Source organism: Eschrichtius robustus, chromosome 2 (assembly GCF_028021215.1).
Source record: "Eschrichtius robustus isolate mEscRob2 chromosome 2, mEscRob2.pri, whole genome shotgun sequence".
Classification (NCBI taxonomy): domain Eukaryota; kingdom Metazoa; phylum Chordata; class Mammalia; order Artiodactyla; family Eschrichtiidae; genus Eschrichtius; species Eschrichtius robustus.
The window spans coordinates 52,582,137-52,609,218 of NC_090825.1; positions in this window are offsets into that span (position 1 = coordinate 52,582,137).

The following is a 27,082-nucleotide window of genomic DNA, read 5'->3' on the forward strand; positions in this document are numbered from 1 at the left end:
CTTCTGTCTTCCACCAAGGTTGCATCTAGGAGTGTGTGAGGCACACGTACAGAGTTCTCACTTTAACACGTAGTTAAATTAAAGATGACCAGCAGTAACTTCTTTTCCTAACCTTTTTAAAATACAGTGTCAGCTAACGTTTCCCTTTCAAGGACAGCAAGCAGGACACTCAGTGATGAAAACAAGTGCTTGCAGACGCAAGCAGTGAAGGCCAGCTTGCTCGTGCCAGCCTACAGTGGTGGGGGAAGTGATTGACACTGTCGCTCCAGCTGGACACTGGTCATTCAGCCAGATATGCCAGGACCTCTAGGGGCAAGAAGCAAGGTCTCCAGGCCACTTGGCATGAGGGTCAGTGGGAAATTGGGGAAATTATAGGTCGTACCATGGAATATGTCCAGAAAACAAAAGCTGAACAATCCTGCCGTAGTGCATACAGAGAAGACTGTTGGAATGCTTTTGTTGCAACAGTTCTCTCATTTATCATATGGTGCAAACCAACATTGATTTATGTTGTTGCTTGGCAGCACTTTTTATTTTACAAAAAGAAAGCCTGTCGTCAGCATGAGCTTTATTATTATGAATGAGATTAAATCCACATAACATACAATTCACCATTTCAACCAGTATGAAGTGTCCAATTCAGAGGTTTTAGGTATGTTCACAATGCTGCGCAACTATAACCACTGTCTAATTCCAGAACTTTTCCATCATGTCTCCAAGAAACCCTGTACCTGTTAGCAGTCACTCCCAACTTCCCTCTCTTTCTATTCTCTGCAACCATCAGTCTACTTTCCGTCCCCAGGGATTTGCCTATTATTGATATTTTAAATAAATGGAGTCACAGAATATGAAGCCCTTTGTGTCTGGCTTCTTTTACTTAGCACAGTGTTTTCCAGGTTCATCCATGTTGTAGCATATATCAGTACTTCATTCCTTTTTATTTTTGAATTATATTCTATTGTGTAGGTAAATATACCACATTTTGTTTTGCATTCATTTAATGACCATTTGTAGTGTTTCCAGTTTTTGGCTACTATGAATAATGTAGCTAAGAACATCTGTGTACAAGTATTTATGTGCACATAAGTTTTCCATTTTCTTGGATATATACCTGAGAGTGGAACTGTTGGATAATATGGTAATTTTTTGAGAAACTGCCAAACTGTTTTCCAAAATAGCTACACCATTTTACACTCCCATCAGGAAAGTATGAGAGTTCCAACTTCTCTACATCCTAATAAACACTTGTTATTATCTGTTATTTGATTACAGCCATCCTAGTAGGTGTGAGTTGGTATCTTATTTTGGCTTTGATTTGCGTTTACCTAGTGACCGATGATGTTGAGCATCTTCTCTTATGCATATTGGCCATTTACAAATCTTCTTTGGAGAAATGTGTGTTCAGATCCCTTGCACATTTTTCAGTCGTGTGGTTTGTCTTTTTATTATTGAGTTGTAAGTGTTCATTATGCGTCTGAATATTAGCCCAATAACAGATACATGATTTACAAATATTTTCTCCCATTGTGTGGACTGTCTTTGCACTCTCTTGGTAGTGTCCTTTGATGTACAAATGCTTTCAATTTTGATGAAGTCTAGTTTTATCTATTTTTTCTTTTGTTGCTTTGTGACTTTGGAGTCTTATTTAAGAAACCATTGCCTAACCTAAGGTTGTGAAGACTTAAACCTGTATTTCCTTCTAAGCACTTTTAGTTTTACATTTAGACCTTTTATCCATTTTGCCTTCATTTTTATATATGGTGTGAGATAAGGATCCATCTTCATTCTTTTGCATGTGGATATCCAGTTGTCACAGCACCATTTGTTGAAAAGACTATTCTTTCCCCAATGAATGGTCTTGGCATCTGTTTTGAAAAGCAGTTGACCACAGTTATATGAGTTTATTGCTGGACTCTCAGTTCTATTCCACTGTTCTGTATGTCTACCATTATGCCAGTACCACACTATTTTGATTACTCTACCTTTGTAATAAGTTTTGAAATCAGGAAGTGTGTGTCTTCCAGCTTTGTTTTCCTTGTCATAATTGTTTTGGCTGTTCAAGGTCCCTGAATAGCCCTAGCTTAGTGATCAGCTAATGATTGGATAGGGATTTCCTTCAATGCCTAGAACCAAACAAACTCCCAGTCTTTGCAGAGGGGCTTCTGTGTGTATTGACATGCCTTCAGCACTTGGCCAGGGGGCTGACCACCCTACATTAACCTTCACTTCCTGCTTCCTCAGAGCCTCAAAGTCATCCAGAGGTGAGAGTGTAGGGCTTTTTCAGGTCTTTCCTGAGGATGAACACAACTAAACATGACCTTGAACCTGGGCACGTGTGTCTTTCTAAGTTTCCCACTCTGAGATTTTCCTCCCAAGCTTTGTGGTTCATCTGCTGTTTGCTCCAACTGTTGTTCATTTCACTGGGTAGCAGGGACTAAAACATTTGCCTATAAATGTTTTCAACAAAAATTCTGTGTCCCATTATCAGGTTTAGCACTCTTTAGTTGAGAGTGCTAGTCAGGTGAGATAAAGACAAGCCTTTTTTTTTTCTTTCATATTTGGAAATTTGTTTTTTAACATCTTTTTGGAGTATAATTGCTTTACAACGGTCTGTTAGTTTCTGCTTTATAACAAAGTGAATCAGCTATACATATACATATATCCCCAAATCTCTTCCCTCTTGCGTCTCCATCCCACCCTCCCTAACCCACCCCTCCAGGTGGTCACAAAGCATCGAGGTGATATCCCTGTGCTATACGGCTGCTTCCCACTAGCTATCTTTTTTACATTTGGTAGTATATATAAGTCCATGCCACTCTCTCACTTCGTCCCAGCTCACCCTACCCCCTCCCTGTGTCCTCAAGTCCATTCTCTATGCCTGCATCTTTATACCTGTCCTGCCCCTATGTTCTTCAGATCCTTTTTTTTTGTTGTTAGATTCCATATGTATGTGTTAGCATATGGTATTTATTTTTCTCTTTCTGACTTACTGCACTCTGTATGACAGACTGTATGTCCAACCGCCTCACTACAAATAACTCAATTTTGTTTCTTTTTATGGCTGAGTAATATTCCATTGTAGATATGTGCTACATCTTCTTTATCCATTCATCGGGTGATGGACACTTAGGTTGCTTCCATGTCCTGGCTATTGTAAATAGAGCTGCAATGAACATTGTGGTACATGACTCATTTTGAAATATGGTTTTCTCAGGGTATATGCCCAGGAGTGGGATTGCTGGGTCATATGATAGTTCTATTTTTAGTTTTTTAAGGAACCTCCATACTGTTCTCCAAAGTGGCTGTATCAATGTACATTCCCACCAACACTGCAAGAGGGTTCCCTTTTCTCCACACCCTCTCCAGCATTTATTGTTTGTAGACTTTTTGATGATGGCCATTCTGACCGGTGTGAGGTGATACCTCATTGTAGTTTTGATTTGCATTTCTCTAATGATTAGTGATGTTGAGCATCCTTTCATGTGTTTGTTAGCAATCTGTATATGTTCTTTGGAGAAATGTCTATTTAGGTCTTCTGCCCATTTTTGGATTGGGTTGTTTGTTTTTTTGATATTGAGCTGAATGAGCTGCTTGTAAATTTTGGAGATTAATCCTTTGTCAGTTGCTTCATCTGCAAATATTTTCTCCCATTCTAAGGGTTGTCTTGTCGTCTTGTTTATGGTTTCCTTTGCTGTGCAAAAGCTTTTAAGTTTCATTAGGTCCCATGTGTTTATTTATGTTTTTATTTCCATTTCTCTAGGAGGTGGGTCAAAAAAGATCTTGCTGTGATTTATGTCATAGATTGTTCTGCCTATGTTTTCCTCTAAGAGTTTTATAGTGGCTGGCCTTACATTTAGGTCTTTATCTGTTTTGAGTTTATTTTTGTGTATGGTGTTAGGGAGTGTGCTAATTTCATTCTTTTACATGTAGCTGTCCAGTTTTCCCAGCACCACTTATTGAAGAGACTGTCTTTTCTCCACTGTATAGTCTTGCCTCCTTTATCAAAGATAAGGTGACCATATGTGCATGGGTTTATCTCTGGGCTTTCTATCCTGTTCCATTGATCTATATTTCTGTTTTTGTGCCAGTACCATACTGTCTTGATTACTATAGCTTTGTAGTATAGTCTGAAGTCCAGGAGCCTGATTCCTCCAGCTCTGTTTTTCTTTCTCAAGATTGCTTTGGCTATTCGGGGTCTTTTGAGTTTCCATATAAGATGTGAAATTTTTTGTTCTAGTTCTGTGAAAAATGCCATTGGTAGTTACATACGAATTTCATTGAATCTGTAGATTGCTTTGGGTAGTATAGTCATTTTCACAATGTTGAGCCTTCCAATCCAAGAACATGGTATGTCTCTCCATCTGTTTGTATCATCTTTATTTTCTTTCATCAGTGTCTTATACTTTTCTGCATACAGATTTTTTGTCTCCTTAAGTAGGTTTATTCTTAGGTATTTTATTCTTTTTGTTGCAATAGGAAGTAGGAGTGTTTCCTTAATTTCTCTTTCAGATTTTTCATCATTAGTGTACAGGAATGCAAGAGATTTCTGTGCATTAGTTTTGTATCCTGCTACTTTACCAAATTCATTGATTAGCTCTAGTAGTTTTCTGGAAACATCTTTAGGAATCTCTATGTATAGTATCATGTCATCTGCAGACAGTGACAGCTTTACTCCTTCTTTAATTATTTGGATCCTTTTATTTCTTTTTCTTCTCTGATTGCTGTAGATAAAACTTCCAAAACTATGTTGAATAATAGTGGTGAGCATGGACAACCTTGTCTAGTTCCTGATCTTAGTAGAAATTGTTTCAGTTTTTCACCATTGAGAACGATGTTGGCTGTGGGTTTGTCATATATGGCCTTTATTATGTTGAGGTAAGTTCCCTCTATGCCTACTTTCTGGAGGGTTTTTATTATAAATGGGTGTTGAATTTTGTTGAAAGCTTTTTCTGCATCTGTTGAGATGATCATATGGTTTTTCTTCTTCAATTTGTTAATATGGTTTATCACATTGATTGATTTGTGTATTGCAGAATCCTTGCATTCCTGGGATAAACCCCACTTGATCATGGTGTATGATCCTTTTAATGTGCTGTTGGATTCTGTTTGCTAGTATTTTGTTGAGGATTTTTGCATCTATGTTCATCGGTGGTATTGGCCTGTAGTTTTCTTTCTTTGTGACATCTTTGTCTGGTTTTGGTATCAGGGTGATGCTGGCCTCATAGACTGAGTTTGGGAGTGTTCCTCCCTCTGCTATATTTTGGAAGAGTTTGAGAAAGATAGGTGTTAGCTCTTTTCTAAATGTTTGATAGAATTCGCCTGTGAAGCCATCTGGTCCTGGGCTTTTGTTTGTTGGAAGATTTTTAATCACAGTCTCAATTTCAGTGTCTGTGATTGATCTGTTTATATTTTCTGTTTCTTCCTGGTTCAGTCTTGGAAGCTTGTGCTTTTCTAAGAGTTTGTCCATTTCTTCCAGGTTGTCCATTTTATTGGCATATAATTGCTTGTAGTAATCTCTCATGATCCTTTGTATTTCTGCAGTGTCAGTTGTTACTTCTCGTTTTTCATATATAATTCTATTGATTTGAGTCTTCTCCCTTTTTTTTTTTGATGAGTCTGGCTAATGGTTTATCAATTTTGTTTATCTTCTCAAAGAACCAGCTTTTAGTTTTATTGATCTTTGCTATTATTTCCTTCATTTCTTTTTCATTTATTTCTGATCTGATCTTTATGCTTCCTTTCCTTCTGCCAACTCTGGGGGGTTTTTTGTTCTTCTTTCTCTAATTGCTTTAGGTGTAAGTTTAGGTTGTTTATTTGAGATGTTTCTTGTTTCTTGAAGTAGGATTGTGTTGCTATAAACTTCCCTCTTAGAGCTGCTTTTCCTGCATCCCATGGGTTTTGGGTTGTCGTGTTTTCTTTGTCATTTGTTTCTAGGTATTTTTTGATTTCCTCTTTGATTTCTTCAGTGACCTCTTGGTTATTTAGTAGTGTATTGTTTAGCCTCCATGTGTTTGTATTTTTACAGATTTCTTTCCTGTAATTGATATCTAGTCTCATAGCATTGTGGTCAGAAAAGATACTTGAAACGGTTTCAATTTTCTTAAATTTACCAAGGCTGGATTTGTGACCCAAGGTATGATGTATACTGGAGAATGTTCCATGAGCACTTGAGAAGAAAGTGTATTCTGTTGTTTTTGGATGGAATGTCCTATAAATATCAATTGAGTCCGTCTTGTTTAATGTGTCATTTAAAGCTTGAGTTTCCTTATTTATTTTCATTTTCGATGACTGGTCCATTGGTGAAAATGGGGTGTTAAAGTCCCCTACTATGATTGTGTTACTGTCGATTTCCCCCTTTATGGTTGTTAGCATTTGCCTTATGTGCTGAGGTTCTCCTATGTTGGGTGCATAAATATTTACAATTGCTTTATCTTCTTGGATTGATCCCTTGATCATTATGTAGTGTCCTTCTTTGTCACTTGTAATAGTCTTTATTTTAAAGTCTCTTTTGTGTGATATGAGAATTGCTACTCCAGCTTTGTTTTGTTTTCCATTTGCATGGAATATCTTTTTCCATCCCCTTACTTTCAGTCTGTATGTGTCCCTAGGTGTGAAGTGGGTCTCTTTTAGACAGCATATATACGTGTCTTGTTTTTGTATCCATTCAGCCAGTCTGTGTCTTTTGGTGGGAGCATTTAATTCATTTACATTTAAGGTAATTATCAATATGTATGTTCCTATTACCATTTTCTTAATTGTTTTGGGTTTGTTATTGTAGGTCTTTTCCTTCTCTTGTGTTTCCTGCCTAGAGAAATTCCTTTAGCGTTTGTTGTAAAGCTGGTTTGGTGGTGCTGAATTCTCTTAGATTTTGCTTGTCTGTAAAGCTTTTAATTTCTCTGTCAAATCTGAATGAGATCCTTGCTGGGTAGAGTAATCTCGGTTGTAGGTTTTTCCCGTTCATCACTTTAAATATGTCTTGCCACTCCCTTCTTGCTTGCAGAGTTTCTGCTGAAAGATCAGCTGTTAACCTTATGGGGATTCCCTTGTATGTTATTTGTTGTTTTTCCCTTGCTGCTTTTAATATTTTTTCCTTGTATTTAATTTTTGATAGTTTGATTAATATGTGTCTTGGCATGTTTCTCCTTGGATTTATCCTGTATGGGACTTTCTGTGCTTCCTGGACTTGATTGACTATTTCTTTTCCCATATTAGGGAAGTTTTCAACTTTAATCTCTTCAGATATTTTCTCAGTCCCTTTCTTTTTCTCTTCTTCTTCTGGGACCCCTATAATTTGAATGTTGGTGCATTTAATGTTGTCCCAGAGCTCTCTAAGACTGTCCTCAATTCTTTTCATTCTTTTTTCTTTATTCTGCTCTGTGGTAGTTATTTCCACTATTTTATCTTCCAGGTCACTTATCCATTCTTCTGCATCAGTTATTCTGCTATTGATCCCTTCTAGAGAATTTTTAATTTCATTTATTTTGTTGTTCATCATTGTTTGTTTGCTGTTTAGTTTTTCTAGGTCCTTATTAAACCTTTCTTGTATTTTCTCCATTCTATTTCCAAGATTTTAGATCATCTTTACTATCCTTACTCTGAATTCTTTTTCAGGTAGACTGCCTATTTCCTCTTCATTTGTTTGGTCTGGTAGGTTTTTACCTTGCTCCTTCATCTGGAGCATCTGCGTATTTCTCTGTCTTCTCATTTTGCTTAGCTTACTGTGTTTGGGGTCTCCCTTTTGCAGGCTGTAGTTTCCTAGTTCCTGTTGTTTTTGGTATCTGCCCCCAGTGGCTAAGGTTGGTTCAGTGGGTTGTGTAGGTTTCATGGTGGAGGGGACTGGTGCCTGTGTTCTGGTGGATGAGGCTGGATCTTGTCTTTCTGGTGAGCAGGACTGCATCCCGTTGTGTGTTTTGGGGTGTCTGTGACCTTATTATGATTTTAGGCAGCCTGTCTGCTAATGGGTGTGGTTGTGTTTCTGTCTTGCTAGTTGTTTGGCATAGGGTGTCCAGCACTGTAGCTTGCTTGTCATTGAGTGGAGCTGGGTGTTAGTGTTGAGATGGAGATCTCTGGGAGAGGTTTCGCTGTTTGATATTATGTGGAGCTGGGACGTCTCTGGTGGACCAATGTCCTGAACTCAGCTCTCCCACCTCAGAGGCACAGGCCTGACACCCAGCTGGATCACCTAGACCCTGTCAGCCACACGGCTCAGAATAAAAGGGAGAAAAAAGAAAGAAAGAAAGAAAGTAAAAAGAAATAAAGTTATTAAAATAAAAAATATTTTTTAATTATTAAAGATAAAAAGTAATTATAAAAAGAAAAAAGAAAGAAGAGAGCAACCAAACCAAAACACAAATCCACCAATGATAACAAGCGCTAAAAACTATATTAAAAAAAAAAGAAAAAGGACAGACAGAACCCTAGGACAAATGGTAAAAGCAAACCTATACAGACAAAATCACACAAAGAAGCATACACATACACACTCACAAAAAGAGAAAAAAGAAAAACAAAATAAAATCTATATATATAAAAAAATAAACAGAGCAACCAAATCAATAAACAAATGGTTAAACTCTAAATACTAAGCTAAGATAAACATAAAACCAGAGACCAGTCAGTTGCATACAGCAAACCCCAAGTCTACAGTTGCTCCCAAAGTTCACTGCCTCAATTTTGGGATGATTCGTTGTCTATTCAGGTATTCCACAGATGCAGGGTACATCAAGTTGATTGTGGAGATTTAATCTGCTGTTCCTGAGGCTGCTGGGAGAGATTTCCCTTTCTCTTCTTTGTTCGCACAGCTCTCGGGGTTCAGCTTTGGATTTGGCCCCGCCTCTGCATTTAGGTCACCTGAGGGCGTCTGTTCCTTCGCTCGCACAGGATGGGGTAAAAGGAGCAGCTGATTCGGGGGCTCTGGCTCGCTCAGGCCGGGGGAAGGAGGAGTACGGATGCGGGGCGAGCCGGTGGCGGCAGAGGCCGGCGTGACATTGCAGCAGCCTGAGGCGCGCCGTGTGTTCTCCCGGGGAAGTTGTCCCTGGATCACGGGACCCTGGCAGTGGTGGGCTGCACAGGCTCCCGGTAGGGGCGGTGTGGATAGTGACCTGTGCTTGCACACAGGCTTCTTGGTGCCGGCAGCAACAGACTTAGCGTCTCATGCCCGTTTCTGGGGTCCGCGCTGATAGCCGCGGCTCGCGCTCGTCTCTGGAGCTCCTGTAAGCAGCTCTCTGAAGCCCCTCTCCTCGCGCACCGCGAAACAAAGAGGCAAGAAAAAGTCTCTTGTCTCTTCAGCAGCTCCAGACGTTTTCCCGGACTCCCTCCCAGCTAGCCGTGGCGCACTAGCCCCCTTCAGGCTGTGTTCACGCTGCTAACCCCAGTCCTCTCCCTGCGATCCGACCGAAGCCTGAGCCTCAGCTCCCAGCCCCCGCCCGCCCCTGCGGGTGAGCAGACAAGCCTCTCGGGCTGGTGAGTGCTGGTCGGCACTGATCCTCTGTGCGGGAATCTCTCCGCTTTGCCCTCCGCACCCCTGTGGCTGCACTCTCCTCCGTGGCCCCGAAGCTTCCCCCCTCCGCCACCCACAGTCTCCGCCCGCGAAGGGGCTTCCTAGTGTGTGGAAACCTTTCCTCCTTCACAGCTCCCTCCCACTGGTGCAGGTCCCGTCCCTATTCTTTGTCTCTGTTTTTTCTTTTTTCTTTTGCCCTACCCAGGTACGTGGGGAGTTTCTTGCCTTTTGGGAGGTTTGAGGTCTTCTACCAGCGTTCAGTAGGTGTTCTGTAGGAGTTGTTCCACGTGTAGATGTATTTCTGATGTATTTGTGGGGAGGAAGGTGATCTCCACGACTTACTCCTCTGCCATCTTGAAGGTCTCCAAGACAAACCTTTTTTAAAATTCTATTTTATTGAAGTATAGTTGATATACAATGTCGTGTTAATTTCTACTGTACAGCAAAGTGATCCAGTTATACATATACATACATATATATACACCCTCTTTTTCATATTCTTTTCCATTATGGTTTATCACAGGATATTGAATATAGATCCCTGTGCTATACAGTAGGACCTTGTTTATCCATTCTATATATAGTAGTTTGCATCTGCTAATCCCAAACTCCCAATCCATCTCTCCCCCTACCCTCCCCCTTGGCAACCACAAGTCTGTTCTCTATGTCTGTGAGTCTGTTTTTTGTTTTGTAGAAAAGTTCATTTGTGTCATATTTTAGATTCCACATATAAGTGATATCATATGGTATTTGTCTTTCTATTTCTGACTTACTTCACTTAGTATGATAATCTCTAGTTGCATCCATGTTGCTGCAAATGGCATTGTTTCATTCTTTTTTATGTCTGAGTTTTATTCCATTGTATATATGTACCACATCTTCTTTATCCATTCATCTGTCGATGGACATTTAGGTTGGTTCCATGTCTTGGCTATTGTAAATAGTGCTACAGTGAACACTGGGGCGCATGTATCTTTTTGAATTACAATTTTCTTCAGATATATGCCCAGGAGTGGGATTGCTGGATCATATGGCAACTCTGGTTTTAGTTTTTTGAGGAACCTCTGTACTGTTTTCCAGAGTGGCTGCACCAGTTTACATTCCCACCAGTAGTGTAGGGCTCCCTTTTCTCCACACCCTCTGCAGCATTTGTTATTTGTGAACTTTTTAATGATGGCCATTCTGACCAGTATGAGATGGTACCTCATTGTAGTTTTGATTTGCATTTCTTTAATAATTAGCCATGTTGAGCATCCTTTCATGTGCCTGTTGGCAATCTGTATGAAAGACAGCCTTTTGAGAAGCTCCTCCAGAAAGCCACCAGACAGAACAACTAAGAACAATTTGCAAAGGTTATCTGTTCTTCTCTCTCCTCTACCAGTACCAGGAATGCAGGCTGCTAATTTCAAGGCTACAGTTGCGCTGGGGGATGGGGAATGGGATTAAAGTAAGATGTCACAAAGCTCACTGTTCTTACTGAGATTCAGTCATTTTTCTTGAATAAGTGCTGCATGGATTGCTGCAAACTTTTGGTTGCTGCAATAAGTGCTGCAAGTTTCCAAAGCACAAAAAGTTCTTGGTTCTTATTATTTTTGTCAGTTTTTCATTGCTTTTATGGAGCGGTAAGATTTTAGCATTCCTTATCCCCCTATCTTGTCTCAGTAGTGAACTTTTTAAAACACATGTTTAATGAAAAATTAAGAACTGAATTTTCATTTCTGAAGAAAGTCAATGGTAAATATGAAATCTGAACAAAAACACTTCCATTATACATTTACCATTGAGTCAGTAGTGACAGCTCTGACCACTGAAAACAGGAGACAGAAATTTGCTGAAGAACTATCAACATTTACTTGAAAAGTTGGTACTTATTCTAAGAATACCATGTTTAAAGACAATTTAACACGTACAGCTGCACCAAGTGTGTTTATACATCACCCTTTGAAATAACATTGTTTTGAAGATGACTTTTTTTTTTACCTTTTTATTTTATTTATTTTTTTAAACGTCTTTATTGGAGTATAATTGCTTTACAATGGTGTGTTAGTTGCTGCTGTATAACAAAGTGAATCAGCTATACATATACATATATCCCCATATCTCCTCCCTCTTGCATCTCCCTCCCATCCTCCCTATCCCACCCCTCTAGGTGGTCACAAAGCACCGAGCTGATCTCCCTGTGCTATGCGGCTGCTTCCCACTAGCTATCTATTTTACATTTGGTAGTGTATATATGTCCATGCCACTCTCTCACTTCGTCCCACCTTCCCCTTCCCCTTCCCTGTGTCCTCAAGTCCATTCTCTACGTCTGTGTCTTTATTCCTGTCCTAACCCTAGGTTCTTCAGAACCACTTTTTTTTTTTTTTTTTAGATTCCATATATATGTGTTAGCATATGGTATTTGTTTTTCTCTTCCTGACTTACTTCACTCTGTATGACAGACTCTAGGTCCATCCACCTCACTACAAATAACTCAATTTCATTTCTTTTTATGGCTGAGTAATATTCCATTGTATATATGTGCTACATCTTCTTTATCCATTCATCTGTCTATGGACACTTAGGTTGCTTCCATGTTCTGGCTATTGTAAATAGAGCTGCAGTAAACATTATGGTACATGACTCTTTTTGAATTATGGTTTTCTCAGGGTATATGCCCACTAGTGGGATTGCTGGGTCATATGGTAGTTCTATTTTTAGTTTTTTAAGGAACCTCCATACTGTTCTCCACAGTGGCTGTATCAATTTACCTTCCCACCAACAGTGCAAGACGGTTCCCTTTTCTCCACACCCTCTCCAGCATTTATTGTTTGTAGATTTTTTGATGATGGCCATTCTCACCGGTGAGAGATGATACCTCATTGTAGTTTTGATTTGCATTTCTCTAATGGTTAGTGATGTTGAGCATGAAGATGACTCTTGTTCTAAATTCATTTGTCTCATTTTTAATCCTAAATTCTCTCGCACATGTACAAAAAAATGAAGTGATAACTGTCAATATGTTGTCTCTGTTAACAAAGAAATAATTTGCAAATGAATAACTAATATCTGTGACAACCGATGCTTCAGACAGAAATCAGTTAATACCAATAATGAGTCATTTTTTAAATCAAATTAATAGAGTCAGAGTAAAGCTTATGAAAGTTCATTGTGTTGAATTTAAAATATTTGACATTATAGTGAACATCACTATGAATACAGTTCAAAAGTTTAACACTGAAGATAAAATGATTTGTTTTTGTAGTCATAATATGAACACAAACTTTGGGAAGGCACAGAATCATAACATTAATAATGTTTTTACTAAATTAGAAAACGATGGAGCAGAAATGTATTTGGAACTGGTTGTGTGCATGCATAATTCATACTTGTGTGCTCAAACAAGCTGTAGTATCCTTCCCATAAAAATAGAAGTTGTAGTTGTTAAGATTTACAAATATTTTTTTATATGCATAGAGTAACTGAACCATAAAAATTTTGGTGACAGAGCTGATGCTGAATTCAGAAAGTTATTTCAGCCTGGCCACAAGTGTTTTCTCTCCTCATTGTTTGTCACCAAATGGAATTCAGAAAATTTTGAATCTTTGAAGAAATATAAATCCACCTAAGTGTGACCTACAGTGGTATTATATTATTTTGTAAATGAGTCCTTTGCAGTTTGTTCAGAAAACAGCATTTAATGATAAACAGAGACAGAGTCTTTGACAAGTTTTATCCTGTAAAATGAGTTGTAAAAGAAAATTACTCTGAATAGAGGCAAAAAAGGCAGTACATTTCAAATAGTTACACATTTCAATTAAAGAGATTTTACACTTAGGTAAGAAGAATTTTAGAAAGATAAAACAGATAAAACTGAGAGAAAATTATTATTGAAAGCATGCAGTAATTACCAGGAGTGAAGGATTAACATCTCCAGACATAGAGTCCATCAAATTTCCTGCCCAAAGAATAATAATAATTTTTAAAAATCCACATGAATGCACATTAAACAGGTAAAAAAAAAGCAAGCGTCAAATGACAAGGCTAAAACAATTTAGTCAAGGATCTCCTTTATTCAAGAGAAAACAATCCATGGGCTGTGGTGGGGGGTGGGTTACAGTGCCTCACAAGCAGTGGAGGACACTTCCCAAGGGAATTAGGGCACCTTTATAGAGAAGAGGCAATGGGGAAGCAGGGCATGACTGGCTAGGAGGTCAGGGATTTCCTTGTAAGGCTAGCAGGTCCTATTTTCTAGTGTAAGATGAGCTAGCTGAAGCTGAGGTGGAGGGCTGTGATTGGCATTTGGTTTCCTTGTCAGATGTTTCCTGTAAGTGCAGGATGACTTAGGTTTAGATTTGTGACTTGAGCCAGACCACTGGGGAGTCCTCCATTTTGTGGGTCTTGATATGCAAGTTAACTTTATCTCAGGTCAAACACTATAGATCAGGAATCAAAATGATATCAGGCTTCTCATTGGCACCACAGAAAGCTTGAAGGCAATGGAACAAGGCCTTCAAAATCTGAGTAAAAGTGACTTCTTAACCCAGCCAAATTATCCATCAAATGTGAGGGTAGAATAATGACATTTGGGACTTCCCTGGTGGCACAGTGGTTAAGAATCTGCCTACCAATGCAGGGGACACAGGTTTGAGCCCTGGTCTGGGAAGATCCCACATGCTGCAGAGCAACTAAGCCCGTGCGCCACAACTACTGAGCCTGCGCTCTAGAGCCTGCGCGCCACATCTACTGAGCCTGCGTGCCACAACTACTGAAGCCCACGCGCCTAGAGCCTGTGCTCCGCTACAAGAGAAGCCACCGCAATGAGAAGCCCGCGCACCACAATGAAGAGTAGCCCCCGCTCACCGCAACTAGAGAAAGCCCGCGCGCAGCAACGAAGACCCAATGCAGCCAAAAAAAAAAAAAAAGAATAATGACATTTTCAGATACTTACATTCATTCCAAACAGTGTCTCAGAAAACAACTAGAAGATGTTCTCTAGCAAAATAAGAGAGTAGATCTAGACAGGAAACGACAAGAAGTCCAGGAAATGGGTCCTAGGAGAGCCTTGAAAGGAGAAGCCCCAGGAAAATTGGCCTAGAGGCTTGGGGCCTTGGGAGCAGACTCCCTGAGGCCCTGGTTGCAGATGTGCCCCATGGCTTTGTGAAAGCCTGCTCCTTTAAATGGATGGCAATTTACACAGCGTTCTTTCAATTGTGAGCTTCTGCATTCTTTACCTATTTGTTTACACACCATTAAGTGTTGCATAAAGTGAGATAGCACTGGAATTCTAAATTTCCTCTCCTAACAAAAGAGAGAGTACTCTGTCTTTGAACCTTAAATGTGCTTTACTGTCCCTCCCCTACTCTATACTTAATGTTCTGGCAGAAAACTAAGCTCCATAAGTCTTGCTGGTTTCCTTGGGTCTCTCTAGGTATGAGTCCCTCTACGATTCTTTCATATGGAGCACTTATAATATGCCTTGCACTGAGGGGTAAACGATCCACCTGATTCAGAAATAGTATGGCTGATCTGATTCAGCATACCACTGGGCGGTCTGGCTACATCTGAAGGTGAATGGAATGACCACCTCAACAAGAGCGAAGGACATTTGCTGAAAGGAAAAAATGATAGAATGAAAACATTAGGGCTGTCCTTCAGAGAAGGAAATCTAGAATAGTGCTCTGTCCCATAGAACTTTCTGTAGTGATGCAAATATTCTGTGTCATTTAATACCTTAGCTGTGGCTATTGAGTACTCGAAATGTGGTGAGTGAGACTAAGGAACTGGAATTTTCGTTTCATTTAGCTTTAATTCATTTAAATTTATATTTAAATAGCCATGTGTGGCTAGTGGCTACCATATTGGACAATGCAGGTCTAGAAAGAAATTGTAAATGTTTCTGGTTGAGTAAGTTACGTTTATAACTTCTTAGGATTTTCTGAACCCATTATTTCCTCTCCTTTAGGGACAACTAATAACCTGGAACTATAAGGGTCAGATCGATTATTTCAGGGAGAATGGAAAGAGGGAGAATAGAGAGAGGTTTAGGGAATAAAATAACCTTGGGGGGAGGCTGTCGGAGCAGCTAGAAATAAGAAAGGCAGAAGTATTAACTAGTTTTGGAAGAAGATGGAGAGTGGAAGGATGGAAGGGAGCGTAGAAAGCCTGTCAGGGATGAATGACTGAGCCTGGGTGCTCAGCCAGCCCTTTGCTAGGGGAACCCAGTCTGGGAGATCCCATTGCAAATAGCGTGAACTCAGTTCTTCCGTTCATTTTATCAAAATTAACCGCTCATTTCTTTTAAGTAATACCTTCCAATTTAAATATGTAAATTACCATAAGTAAACGAAACGTGTTTCACCTTGGTTAGCATAATCAAGGCTGTGACTCTTATTAAAATTAATAGGTGAAGTCTAATGTATGCATTTACTAACTAATGATTTGAACACCAAAACGTGCGTGATGGCACATGTGTGCACACACACTGCTAATCTTACCTTACACTTTTCTGTACATTATCTAGGTCCTTCCTTAATTTATTGACTGGAAAAACATGAGCAAAGATCCAAAGAAACTTCCTGTCATTGCTCTAGAATACATGATGTCCTTCCCTCAGCTTGGCAGTAGGGGCCCCAGCCTGCACTGTAGAATTGAACATTTTCTCTTTCTCACACGTACACACACACACATGCATGCTCCTTAGTTTTTTCATAAACCGTTGGGTAAATGAATAGATAACTTGAGTCTTCTGGGGGCTTACTTTCTCTGAGAAGAAATACCAAGTTTCTCCAGTCCAGATTTGGACAAATGCCCTTTGTCTTCAGAAAAGTATCAACATTTACTCTAAACTATCATGGCGCTGCAGGACCTGAAAAATACTCTTTGTAAAGTAAAAAGTAATAAAAAATTTAAATAATTCAGATTTGACTCACAATGTTATTACCAGGGCTCATTGCCTCAGAGAAACCGTTAACGATATCATAGGGAACTGGGAGGAGAATTCGTGAAAATTCTACAGGTTGATGAAAAAAACACTGACTCAATGCTGTTTATTTACAACGAATACAAATAGCTATAGCAATACTTGAAGTAATATGCTTTAATATATTTAGGGCTTTAAATTGGGTTCTGAAACCCTTTTTTCAAAAGTCAAAAATCTGCTCAACAAGTCTTTATTTCAAGAGCTCAAAAGATTGGCACTAGCAAATTTCAGCAGACCAGTGAGAAAAAAAAAAAAGAATCATTCAGGAAAAGAAAAACAGACATTTTGGATAAAATGTTCTTCAGCGGGGCTAGAAATGTTATCATCTTTTCTTCCCTAGCTCTTTCAGTTCTTGTACCAGAAATTTCCCAGGGTCCTGGTGCATGAATAGTAACATACGTTTGTCGGTCAGTGACATTTATTGGGTCTGTCCTCTGTGCAGAAATGTGAACTGATGTGGTGGGAGAGATTCAGAAGAACTGCAAGACCAGATTTTCCTCTCTGCATGTGAGAAACTGCATATGAAAAGCATATGCATAGACCAATATATACTGAGAGCATATGAATAGTGGAAAATCTCTAGGTACATAATTAATGAAGGCTCACTGAGTACAGGAATTAAGAGAATTAGGTCAAGTTAATCAGGGAAAGTTCTTAGGAAGTGATTTTGAAGCCAGATTTGAAAAGTGAGAGAGAGTTTAATGGAATGGTATGAGAGAATACCTCCTTCTTTGCTTGCCCATCCCCCTCTTGAGGGCTGGTGTAATTTGGGGCTTGTCTTTCCATTGCTGTACTGGTTAATGGTATGACTGAAGCAAGGCCTCATTACACTGTAGATGCTGTTGTGCCGAGCTACAGAGCAGGCAGGGGACGGGCTAATATTCTATGACCCTTCTTTTTGAATTCTAGGTTTCAAGGCAACTTCAGATCAGGTGAGGGTACAGATCCTTCTTGAGAAAAGAAGAGGCAGTTGAGGGCGGGAGAGCATGCTGTGCATTTTGAAATAAAAGAATTGCTAAAGAGCAGAGGCACCTTGGAGGAGCGGGAAAGGAAGGAGGGCCCTTGGAGAGTGGTCCTCTGTGGACCACTGGTGGGTGAGGGCTTGATAGGGATCCAGGTGTTCCCTAGAGGTGGGGTGGAAGGGTGTGGCCCACACTGAATATCTGCTTCTGCTCAGATAAGACGGTCACTGCTGTCAAGGAGGGGGTAGTGGTGGGGACAGTGTGGGGTGGAAAAGTGATGAGTTCAGGCAGTTGTGACATGGTGGGCAAATGCTGTGGTTGAAGAGAGTGAGAACGCGGTGGGGACGCTGTGACATATTCTGCCGAGGGGATGTGTGAAGATGTCACAGAGCTGTGAGTGGCAACTGACTTCTGAATTGGGCCCTGAAAACTGAGTAGTCGATTTCCAGGTAGAGAAGCAGGGAGGGTACTTCAGATAGTGGAACAAGCTGGGCAGAAAATATAGAAGCGTGAAAGGGCAATGTGTCCAAAGAGTCTGCACCTTGTGTCTGCACCTTGGAGGAAAGGCCCCTTCCTTTGGGGGGCGGCGGGGATGGGGGAAAGGAGGAAATTTTGGTCACCAGACTTGTAAAAGTCAAGCGGTGTAATGACTCCAGCTTCTAGCTTGTAGGAAATCCCTAGGGCAGAAGAACATGTGGGACTGTATGATCAGCCACCAGCAAAATCCAGACTATGGCAGACTCTACCCATCCAACTTCCTGAGTTCTTCAACAGATAAATTGTAAGGAAAAGAGAAGAATTGCTTCTTTTTTTTTTTTTTTGTAGGTTTAAGGAGACAAAGTACATCTTTATCACTTGAGTGAAAAACTATACAGGAACACAAGAAAGGCAGCTATAAAAATCAGAATGGTTATTACTTTAGGAGGAAGGGAAGAGCTTAATGACTGGGGCACATGGTGGAGCAAAGTTCCATTTATTGACCTGAATCATCGTTACAAAGGTGTTTGCCTTAATCATTCATTATGCTATACATTTGTTTTGTGAGGTCTTCAGAATTTTTGTAAGGAAGTTTTAAAAAATAAAGTAACGAGTAACACTTTTCCAAGAGCGAACTGACTTTCATGCAGAGATGGGTATTACATGCGGAAGCAATCTTGCTGACACCAACCCAGCACCGTCCTAACTGAGCCGGAGTGTTGATGACAGGGAAGCCTAAACACGCTGATGATGGCAGAGGTCAGCTCGGCATCACGCTGGCTGCTCAGAGCTGTGAAACACCAGCTTCCACAACTCGCCTTTCCCAAAGCAGCAGCTTATATCAAAAAACCAAAGAATATAACACACATGTCCCCAGGTTCCCCTGACCAGAAAGCCTCAGATCTTTGCACCCTACTTTGGTTGGGTAACTTAATTTTAGGTCTCTTGGCTTAAAGTATATTCATTAACTCTTCAGTATGCATTTTAAGATGAGGACCAATGTGGTTCTAGGGCAGAAAAAAAACACATGCATGAAAACCCCATGCCTTTCTCTTTTACCAATAATCTCTGCATCGTGCAGGTCGGGTGCTGAGTTTCAGATCACATCCTCCTCTCCTCAGTCGCGCATGTTTGTTTTGGAGTAAGGAGTTAAACATCTCAAACTGTGGATTCCAGTGTTGAATGCACATGAGTACAGCCAGACTTTAAGTGGGAATAATAATAAAGAAATAAGTAATGTGGTTAAACAAATATGTTCCCAAATCCCTTTGTCTTCTTCAAACATCTAATGCAGATGTCTCTGTCCTTATTAGCCAAGCACTTTGCTTCTCTGTCTGCCCTTCTCCTGGAGCTGGTGGAAGCCACAGGTCTTGAAGAGCACTTTCCCATGAAAAAGGCTGTCAGACTCTCTTAGACATAAACAAGTGAAAGTAACTAGGGACCGTTTTTGTGCATGAGATGCTTTTGATACTGGTTCCTGTAGTAATTCTGGCCTGCTCATTTTAACGAGTAAGGTTTGGACCTTGCTGTCCTCATATGTATATTAACGCCTCACATAAAGGCAGAGAGGATATGGTCTGAATAACAAATAGAGGATCAGATGCTCAGGTCAACAGGGTTTTCACAAATGAGCACTGTTCAATGTCATAGCCAAGGTCAACTGAAACTGGAATGCCCCTGGGCAGGGGGAGGAGAGACTGAGAAAGAGCCTTCACAGCTCGAAGGCTATCAAGATTAGCTATCAAGAGTTAACCAGCAAATGTTAGCTATATTTATAAAAGAGAGTTCACTTTTGAATAGTTTTCATGCTGACCTCTTGCATGGAATTTGTGGGAGAGTAAAATCTCAGCTTTCTAGTACCATTTTGGAATGGGTCATTCTAGATAGCCATGCACCCTGAATAGCCAGAAATTTGTCTAATAACATACAAAATATTTAAAAACCATGTTGGGTAAGAAATTTTCTGGAAAATGTTTTACATACGCTCCTGAATGGCCAATAGAAGGAATATAGACTTTGGAGAGCACGAGAGCAAATACCCACAGCCCCATTTACTAGTTGAGTATCCTTGGTTAATTATACTTACTGAGCCTCAGTTTCTTAACCTGTAAAATGGGCATAATTGAACTATATGGTAAGTATTCAGTAAGTATTGGTTAATTTTACCACATAGTAAGTACTCCTCACTATTGGCTTCTCTTAGGCCACCACCCTGACTCCAATCTTACAAATGTTGGATGGACATGATCTGGGAAAATACAATACCTGGAAGGGGCACAGAAGGGATAGGATACATTTGATGAAGTTGGAAGGATCCCTGGTTTGAGAGGTCCTGGAGGAAATCAGGGTGTAGGTAGGGCTGGCTCGGAGGGCTGAGTAGGCGACCTCTAGGTGACGTGGTTGGGAAGGTTCCCCTGCTCCAAGTCTTCTCCATCTACCTGCCATAATCAGGATGCCTCCTTTGAGGTCAGACAATGATTCCTTTACAACTTCCTCTTAAACAGGATCTTGGAGGATAAGACAGACGTGGCAAGACACCACATAGATCCCCCTTCAAGGAAGGTCTCACTGCCCAGCTTGAAGAATGTAATTAGTTGCAGGCACCAGGTGTTTCTTCGGGGTTGGCCTCAGCTTTTGAGCCCAGATCATAATCTTCTTGGGGCATCACCCAACCAATGCCTGAGCAAGTGGATGGTAGTTGAGGGCGTACTTTTTTCTGGGTGGCCCCCAGGCAATGACTGAGGAATACGATTGATCCATGGCCTAGGTATTTCTGCCTGATGTTGTAGTCTCCTATCAGAGAGTCGCTTCCTGTTGGGATGGCAGAGAGCTTGTCCTGTCTGCATCACAGTCTGAGAGTTCTGTTTACCCAGCCCTGTTTCCTTCCTTTTTCTTTCACAGGCAGATTCCCCAGTAAAACTTTTTGTACTCCTAACTCTTTCCCAGCATCTGTCTGCTTCCTCGTAAGAGGGAGTTCACACATCAGCGGGGAGGAAAGGAGGAATTAGCACAGCATAGATTACTGAGCCAATGACCAAGTGCTATGGTCTGAATCTTTGTGTCCCTCCAAAATGCATATGTTGAAATCCTAACCCCCGAATGTGACAGTATTAGGAGGTGGGGACTTTGGGAGGCGATTAGGTCAGGAGGGCAAAACCCTTATCAATAAAAGTAATGCCCTTATAAAAGAGGCCCAAGAGAGCTCCCTTGTCCCTTCTACGATGTGAGAATACAATGAGAACCCAGAGGAGGGCCTTCACCAGAACCCAACCATGCTGGCATCCTGATCTTGGGACTTTCAGCTTCCAGAACTGTGAGAAATAAATTGCTGCTGTTGGTAAGCTACCCAGTCTGTGGTATTTTGTTATAGCAGCTGGAATGGACAAAGAGACCAAGAATGGGGCAGGGAACTCTACCTAATTTAATGAGGACCAGGAAAGATTATGAGGACACATTAAGGGAGACTTGCAGGCAGCCAGGGCCAGCTCCAGGAGCTGGACTTGGGGGGAGGACAGCTCCAGGAGCAGATGAGCACTGTCTTCCTTTCTACAGGCTGAGGACTGGCATTTGAGGGGATCCACCTGAGGACACAGTTATCAGCCAAGAACAGAGACAGACATAAGGGACGAATGGAAGTAGCTGAATAGTGCTTTTTTACATAGATGGCCTCCAGCTCTGCAAGTTGCATACAAATGAGAAAAAATGAGATCCACAGGGGTTACGTAACACGCTCGAGCTAGTGAATGGTGCAGGTATGTCTGAGTATAGATCCCTTGCACTGAGATGTCCCTGGAAAGAATGAGATGAAGATTTATTACTTTTTTTTTTGGTCTGCTCAGCATCTTTAGCCTTTGGAAATGGGCTGTCAGTCATGTAGCCCTGCCTTTCCCATTGTGGGGATGAGGGTAGGGAGGGAGTGGCAGGACTTGGGCTGGCCAGTCAGATTACTCAATATCCCTGGGCTTAGTGAACTGTCTGGGAGAGCATATGAACCAAGGAGGCTAGAGTATTTTCATAGATTGATATAGATGCTGGGGGAGAGAGGGTTCTCTTTCTCTCTACTAGGATTGGAAGCCAAAAGATGGTGTAAACCTGGAACTAATGGGGGCATCTTTCCCACCATTTGGAGAGAGCTTGTCTGAGGATGAAGCCGTTGTGATGATATAATTTGAGGACATTTTAACGTAAGGGAAACTTATCCTTTTTTGTTTCCTTGAGCTATTTTGATTTGGGTCTCTACTATTTTACTATCTGTGTATTTTGACTAATATAATACCAGTTGCCCAAATGTATCCTGGTGCTAACGCTGATACTGCCTCTGAAAAGTGTTCAGCTGCTAATCAAAAACTAAGTAATATTCTGAAAAATAAAAACATCTGTTTCTAATAGGGATGGCCTAATACTGTTTACTCAAGATTTCTTAACAAGAAACCAATTATTATCTTGTAGGTGAGTCAAAAATTGCAACTTCTCTTAGATTTATCAAATTCCATAATAGCTTATTCTGACATAGAGTTAGGGTACTCTATCTGGGAAATACCTAAATTTTGTAAAAAAAATTGAGCATTAAAGGAAAATAATTAAAATATGACCATTGGGTAGCAACACTGAACTGGATTTCTCAGGGTCTGAGAAAAAATGAAAATGAAGATGTTTCAGATCCTAAACCTCAGTCCAAAATGGCGTCCTTCTTTCTGATAAGTTACAAGAATGTCACTGTCTGAAATTGCTCATTGAAGATAGGTACCAGCAGACATCTGGGAAAACCATCGCAGCAGTAGGCCACCTAGGAAATGATTGGCTAGGGATACAGCTAAGACTTGGGCATTTTCAAATTTCAGAAGGGGGTTTTAGGTGATGATCTTAAAAGGAAGCCATCAACTTAAGTACAACTACTGTAGTCCACAGATACTCTATAATCTTCAGAATAGAGAGGAGTAAGGACAGGTCTTAATGATTCAATACAGAATATTTCAAAAGGCAAATTGTTGAGTATTAATCCAGACCTGTACACAGAATGAAGATATTATCTAAGCCTGAAATCCCAGGTCCCAATGACTGGCTTAATACACCTCTCCAGACCTCTTCAGGCTCCACTGAGCTGCTACTTCATGTTTCATTGGCTTTATAAGATAATTGCATTAACTGGTAGTTAAGGTGGTTCTACTCTCAGGTAAAGAGCTACTGCTTCCCCTCTGGTTCTAAGATGATATGTCTGAAAGTGCCTTCTAGCACTTCTTATTTCAAAGATTGTGATTCCTATTGGACACAGTTTACTCCCTCCCCCAAACCCTGCCACCAAAGTTTAATGTGAGAGATGCATTCAGTCCTGGACTCATTTGCAAAGCCCCATTACCCTCTGAGGGCTAACTTGCTTACTTCCCCAAGCTCTCTGTTCTAACTTCTCCCACCCTCCGTCACAGCACATCATTCAACAACTCATTAATACATTAACAAATACATTTGTCCATTTACATGTACCTGTAGCCTGTTTTAGGTATTGAGGATATAATGGCGACAAGATAGGCAAATATCTGCCTTTCTAGAGTTTACACCCTCTGGATAACTTGCGAGCAAATACAGGTTGGCAGGGGGGAACCCCTCAACTAATTGCCCCAACCCATTCCATAAATGCACGTCTCTGTATCCACATACATCTTTCTCCATATCTCAGTGGAGAAGCTGTCCCTCTACCTGTTCAAGGCTAACCTTGCTACCTGAGATATTTCTCATCCCTGACTCCTTATGGCATTTTCTCCTTTAATTCCTCACTCATGAATCTTTGCCTTTTCCATTTTGTTATCTGGTTTCCCTTTGCATATAAATACAAGCCAAATATAGGGTAATGCAGATGGTGATTGTATGAAAGCAAATACACCTGCACAAATCACAGAATATTAGTACATTATTTTCCTTGCTTGTACATTATTAGTTAAGCAATTTCTTAGCACCCTTCTTGAACTGAAGAAAATTAAACTCTTGGCAAACAGTGATCCCACAAAGACACTAACAACTGGTAAAATATTTCTGAAATAATTAGCTCTTCCCATCTGTCTTAGTTCAGGCTGCTATTACAAAATACCATAGGTGGGATGGCTTAAGCAACACATACTTATTTCTCACAGATCTGGAGGCTGGAAGTCCAAGATTGAGATGCCATAAGATTCAGGGTCTGGTGAGGGCCCTTTCCCTGTTTGCAAATGGCTGCCTTCTTGCTGTATTGTCACATGGTAGAGAAAGAAAGACAGAGAGAGAGAGGGTTCACTCTCTGGTCTCTTCCTATAAGGGCACTAATCTCATCATGAAGACTTCACTCTCATGATCACATCTAGACCTAATTACCATTGAGGGCTAAGGTTCAACATATGAATTTGGGGGAGGAGGGGAACACAAACATTCCATTCACAGTACCATCTCCTGGTAATTCTGCCTAAGTTTGCTTTGTATATATTAAGACTACATTGTTAGACGCATATTAGTTCAAAAAAATTTTTTTTAACTTTAATTTTTTCCTTTTATCAGAGAATGACCTGTTTTATCCCTAATATCACTGTCTTGAAGTTTGTCTGACAACAATATTGCCACAAATCTTTTTTATTAATATTTTCTTAGTATATCATTTCCATCTTTTTAAACCTTTTGTGTTGTTAAGTTCTAGGTGTGACTCTTTTAAATAGCTCATAATTTGATTCAGTTGTTATATTAAAAAAAATAACCTGGGAACTTCCATCTTTTAAACAGGGAAGTTTAACCCACTTGATGCAGTTTCTGGTGTATTTGAATTGATTTCTGCCTATTATTTTGTATTTTCCCATGTATCATTCTTTTTTCTTTTCCTTTTCAACTTCTATTGGATTTAATCTTTTGAAAAATTAACTTTTAATCCTTTTACTCTTTTTGGAAGTTAAACATTCTATTTCTATTTTTTGTTTGTTTGTTTTTCCTTAACTTGCACCACCTGACTTAAAAATCTAAATTATTAAAAAAAAAAAATCTAAATTATTGTTGCCTAGTATTGTGGTTCTCTCTTATTTTTAAGATCTTGAACATCAGTTATTATCTTTAAAGCATATTTAAATTACCCACAGAAAATGGGTCTCTGCTCAGCATTGCACACAATTCCTTCCTTTTAGGTTCAATTTCCTTCTTTCTGAAGTGTATCTTTCACTAGTCCTTTCAGTGAGCGTATGTGAGTTGTAAACTTTTTCAGTATTTGTTTCAAAATGTCTTTATTTTGGCCTCATTCTTGAATGATAGTTTTTCAGGGTGTAAAATTACAGATTGCTTGCTACTTTCCTTCAGTTCTGTGAAGATTTGATCCTTTTGTTTTGGATTCTATTTGTTGCTGATGAGAAATGTGATATCAGCTAGTCCTTTATAGATACTCTGTTTTCTCTGGTTGCGTATAAAATCTTTTTCTTGATCCTTGCATTCTGGAGCTTCATTACTATCTGACACAGTGTGCTTTATCTATATTTATTTTGCTTTAGACTCAGTATGCTTCCTCACCCTAAAGATCAAGCATTTAAAAATTCAGGAAAAATTTCTACTTTTTTATCAAATATTGGCTTTCATCCATTATCTCTGACCAGGGGTCAGTAGTTTATGACCCATGGGCAAAATCTTGTCATTGCCTGGTTTTGTAAAGTTTTATTAGAACACAGCCATGCCCATTTGTTTATAAATTTGTCTATGGCTGCTTTTGCATTACAGCTTCAAAGTAGGGTAGTTGGGACAGGGATTATAGGGCCCACAAAGCCTAAATGATTTATTGTTTGTTTCTCTACAGAAAAAAAAATGTCAATGTCTGCGCTACACTTTCATTCTGGAACTTCTATTAGACATAAGTGAACTTCTTGCATCTATTAATCTCGGGTCCTAATTTTCTATAATTTTATTTTCTTTGCTGAATTCTGGGTAATTTTTTTCAGTTTGGCATTTTTCTGTTATATTATGTGTAGCATTTCTATGTATGTGTATCAGGGGTAGGGGTTGGTTAGCCAGTCTGCCATATTTTTAGAACCAGAAGTCTGCCTAGCCTTTCATACACCATCATAACCAATATACTCATGACAGCCATCAACAAGTAATCTAATCATCTTGTGTATTAGGTTTCTGCAGAGAAACAGAACCAGTTCAGAGGGAAGGAGGGAGGGAGGAAGGGATGGAGAGAGAGAGAGAGAGAGAGATAGAGAAAGAGAATGAGAAAGAGAATATATACATAGAAAGAGTGAAGATTCCTTTTATTTTAAGGAATTGACTCACAAAATTATGGAGGTTGGTAAGTCCAGAATCTGCAGGGTGGGCCAGCAGGCTGGAGACCTAGGGAAGAGCCCATGTTGCAGTTCAAATCCAAAGGCTGTCTGCTGCAGAATTCCCTCTTGCACAGGAATCTTTTATTCTATTCAGGCCTTTAACTGATTTGAGGAGATCTACCCACATTATGGTTGGCAATTTCCTTTATACAAAGTCCACCAATTTAGATGTTAATCTCATCCAAAATCACCCTCACAGAATCATCCAGAATAATGTTTGACCAAGTATCTGGGCACCGTGGTCAAGCCAAGTTGATACAAACTTAACCATCACAAATCCACCCCTTGGCAACTTGGCACCCATATTCATCTTAAATCATGCTTACTCTCCAAATACAGATAATAATAAGGTCACACTTATGCCTAGCATGATACAGCTATCCTATATACAATTGAAAATACACTAACCCTCTCCCCAGAGAAGGATACAAAGTCCTTGGTAATCTTTACTCTTCTCCTTGATATCCTTTAACTGAAATACTATGATGTGAAGTTAACAATACTTAAATATTATGATATAAAGTCAATACAGTTTATGTTACATGATAAGGGGATAAGAGAGGGACAAAAACAAAGATATTTGCTATACACACATACACACAGAAACATAGTCACAACAAAATAAGGAAGAAATACCCATGGCAATTACAGTCCTTGTTTCTGTAATTGGTGATGTGGGTGTAGCTGGTGTTTATAACTATTGTCTTCCAATACCATTCTGTATTTCTTTTGCTCTCAGCAAGCATCTCATCTGGTCATGGTTCTTAGTCTGGTTGGGTGACCCAAACCTTCATTCCTGAAGGATCTCAGTCATTAGTCGTCCTTTTTGGACTGGGTTGATGTAGTTTTCCATCGACTTTAATCACAG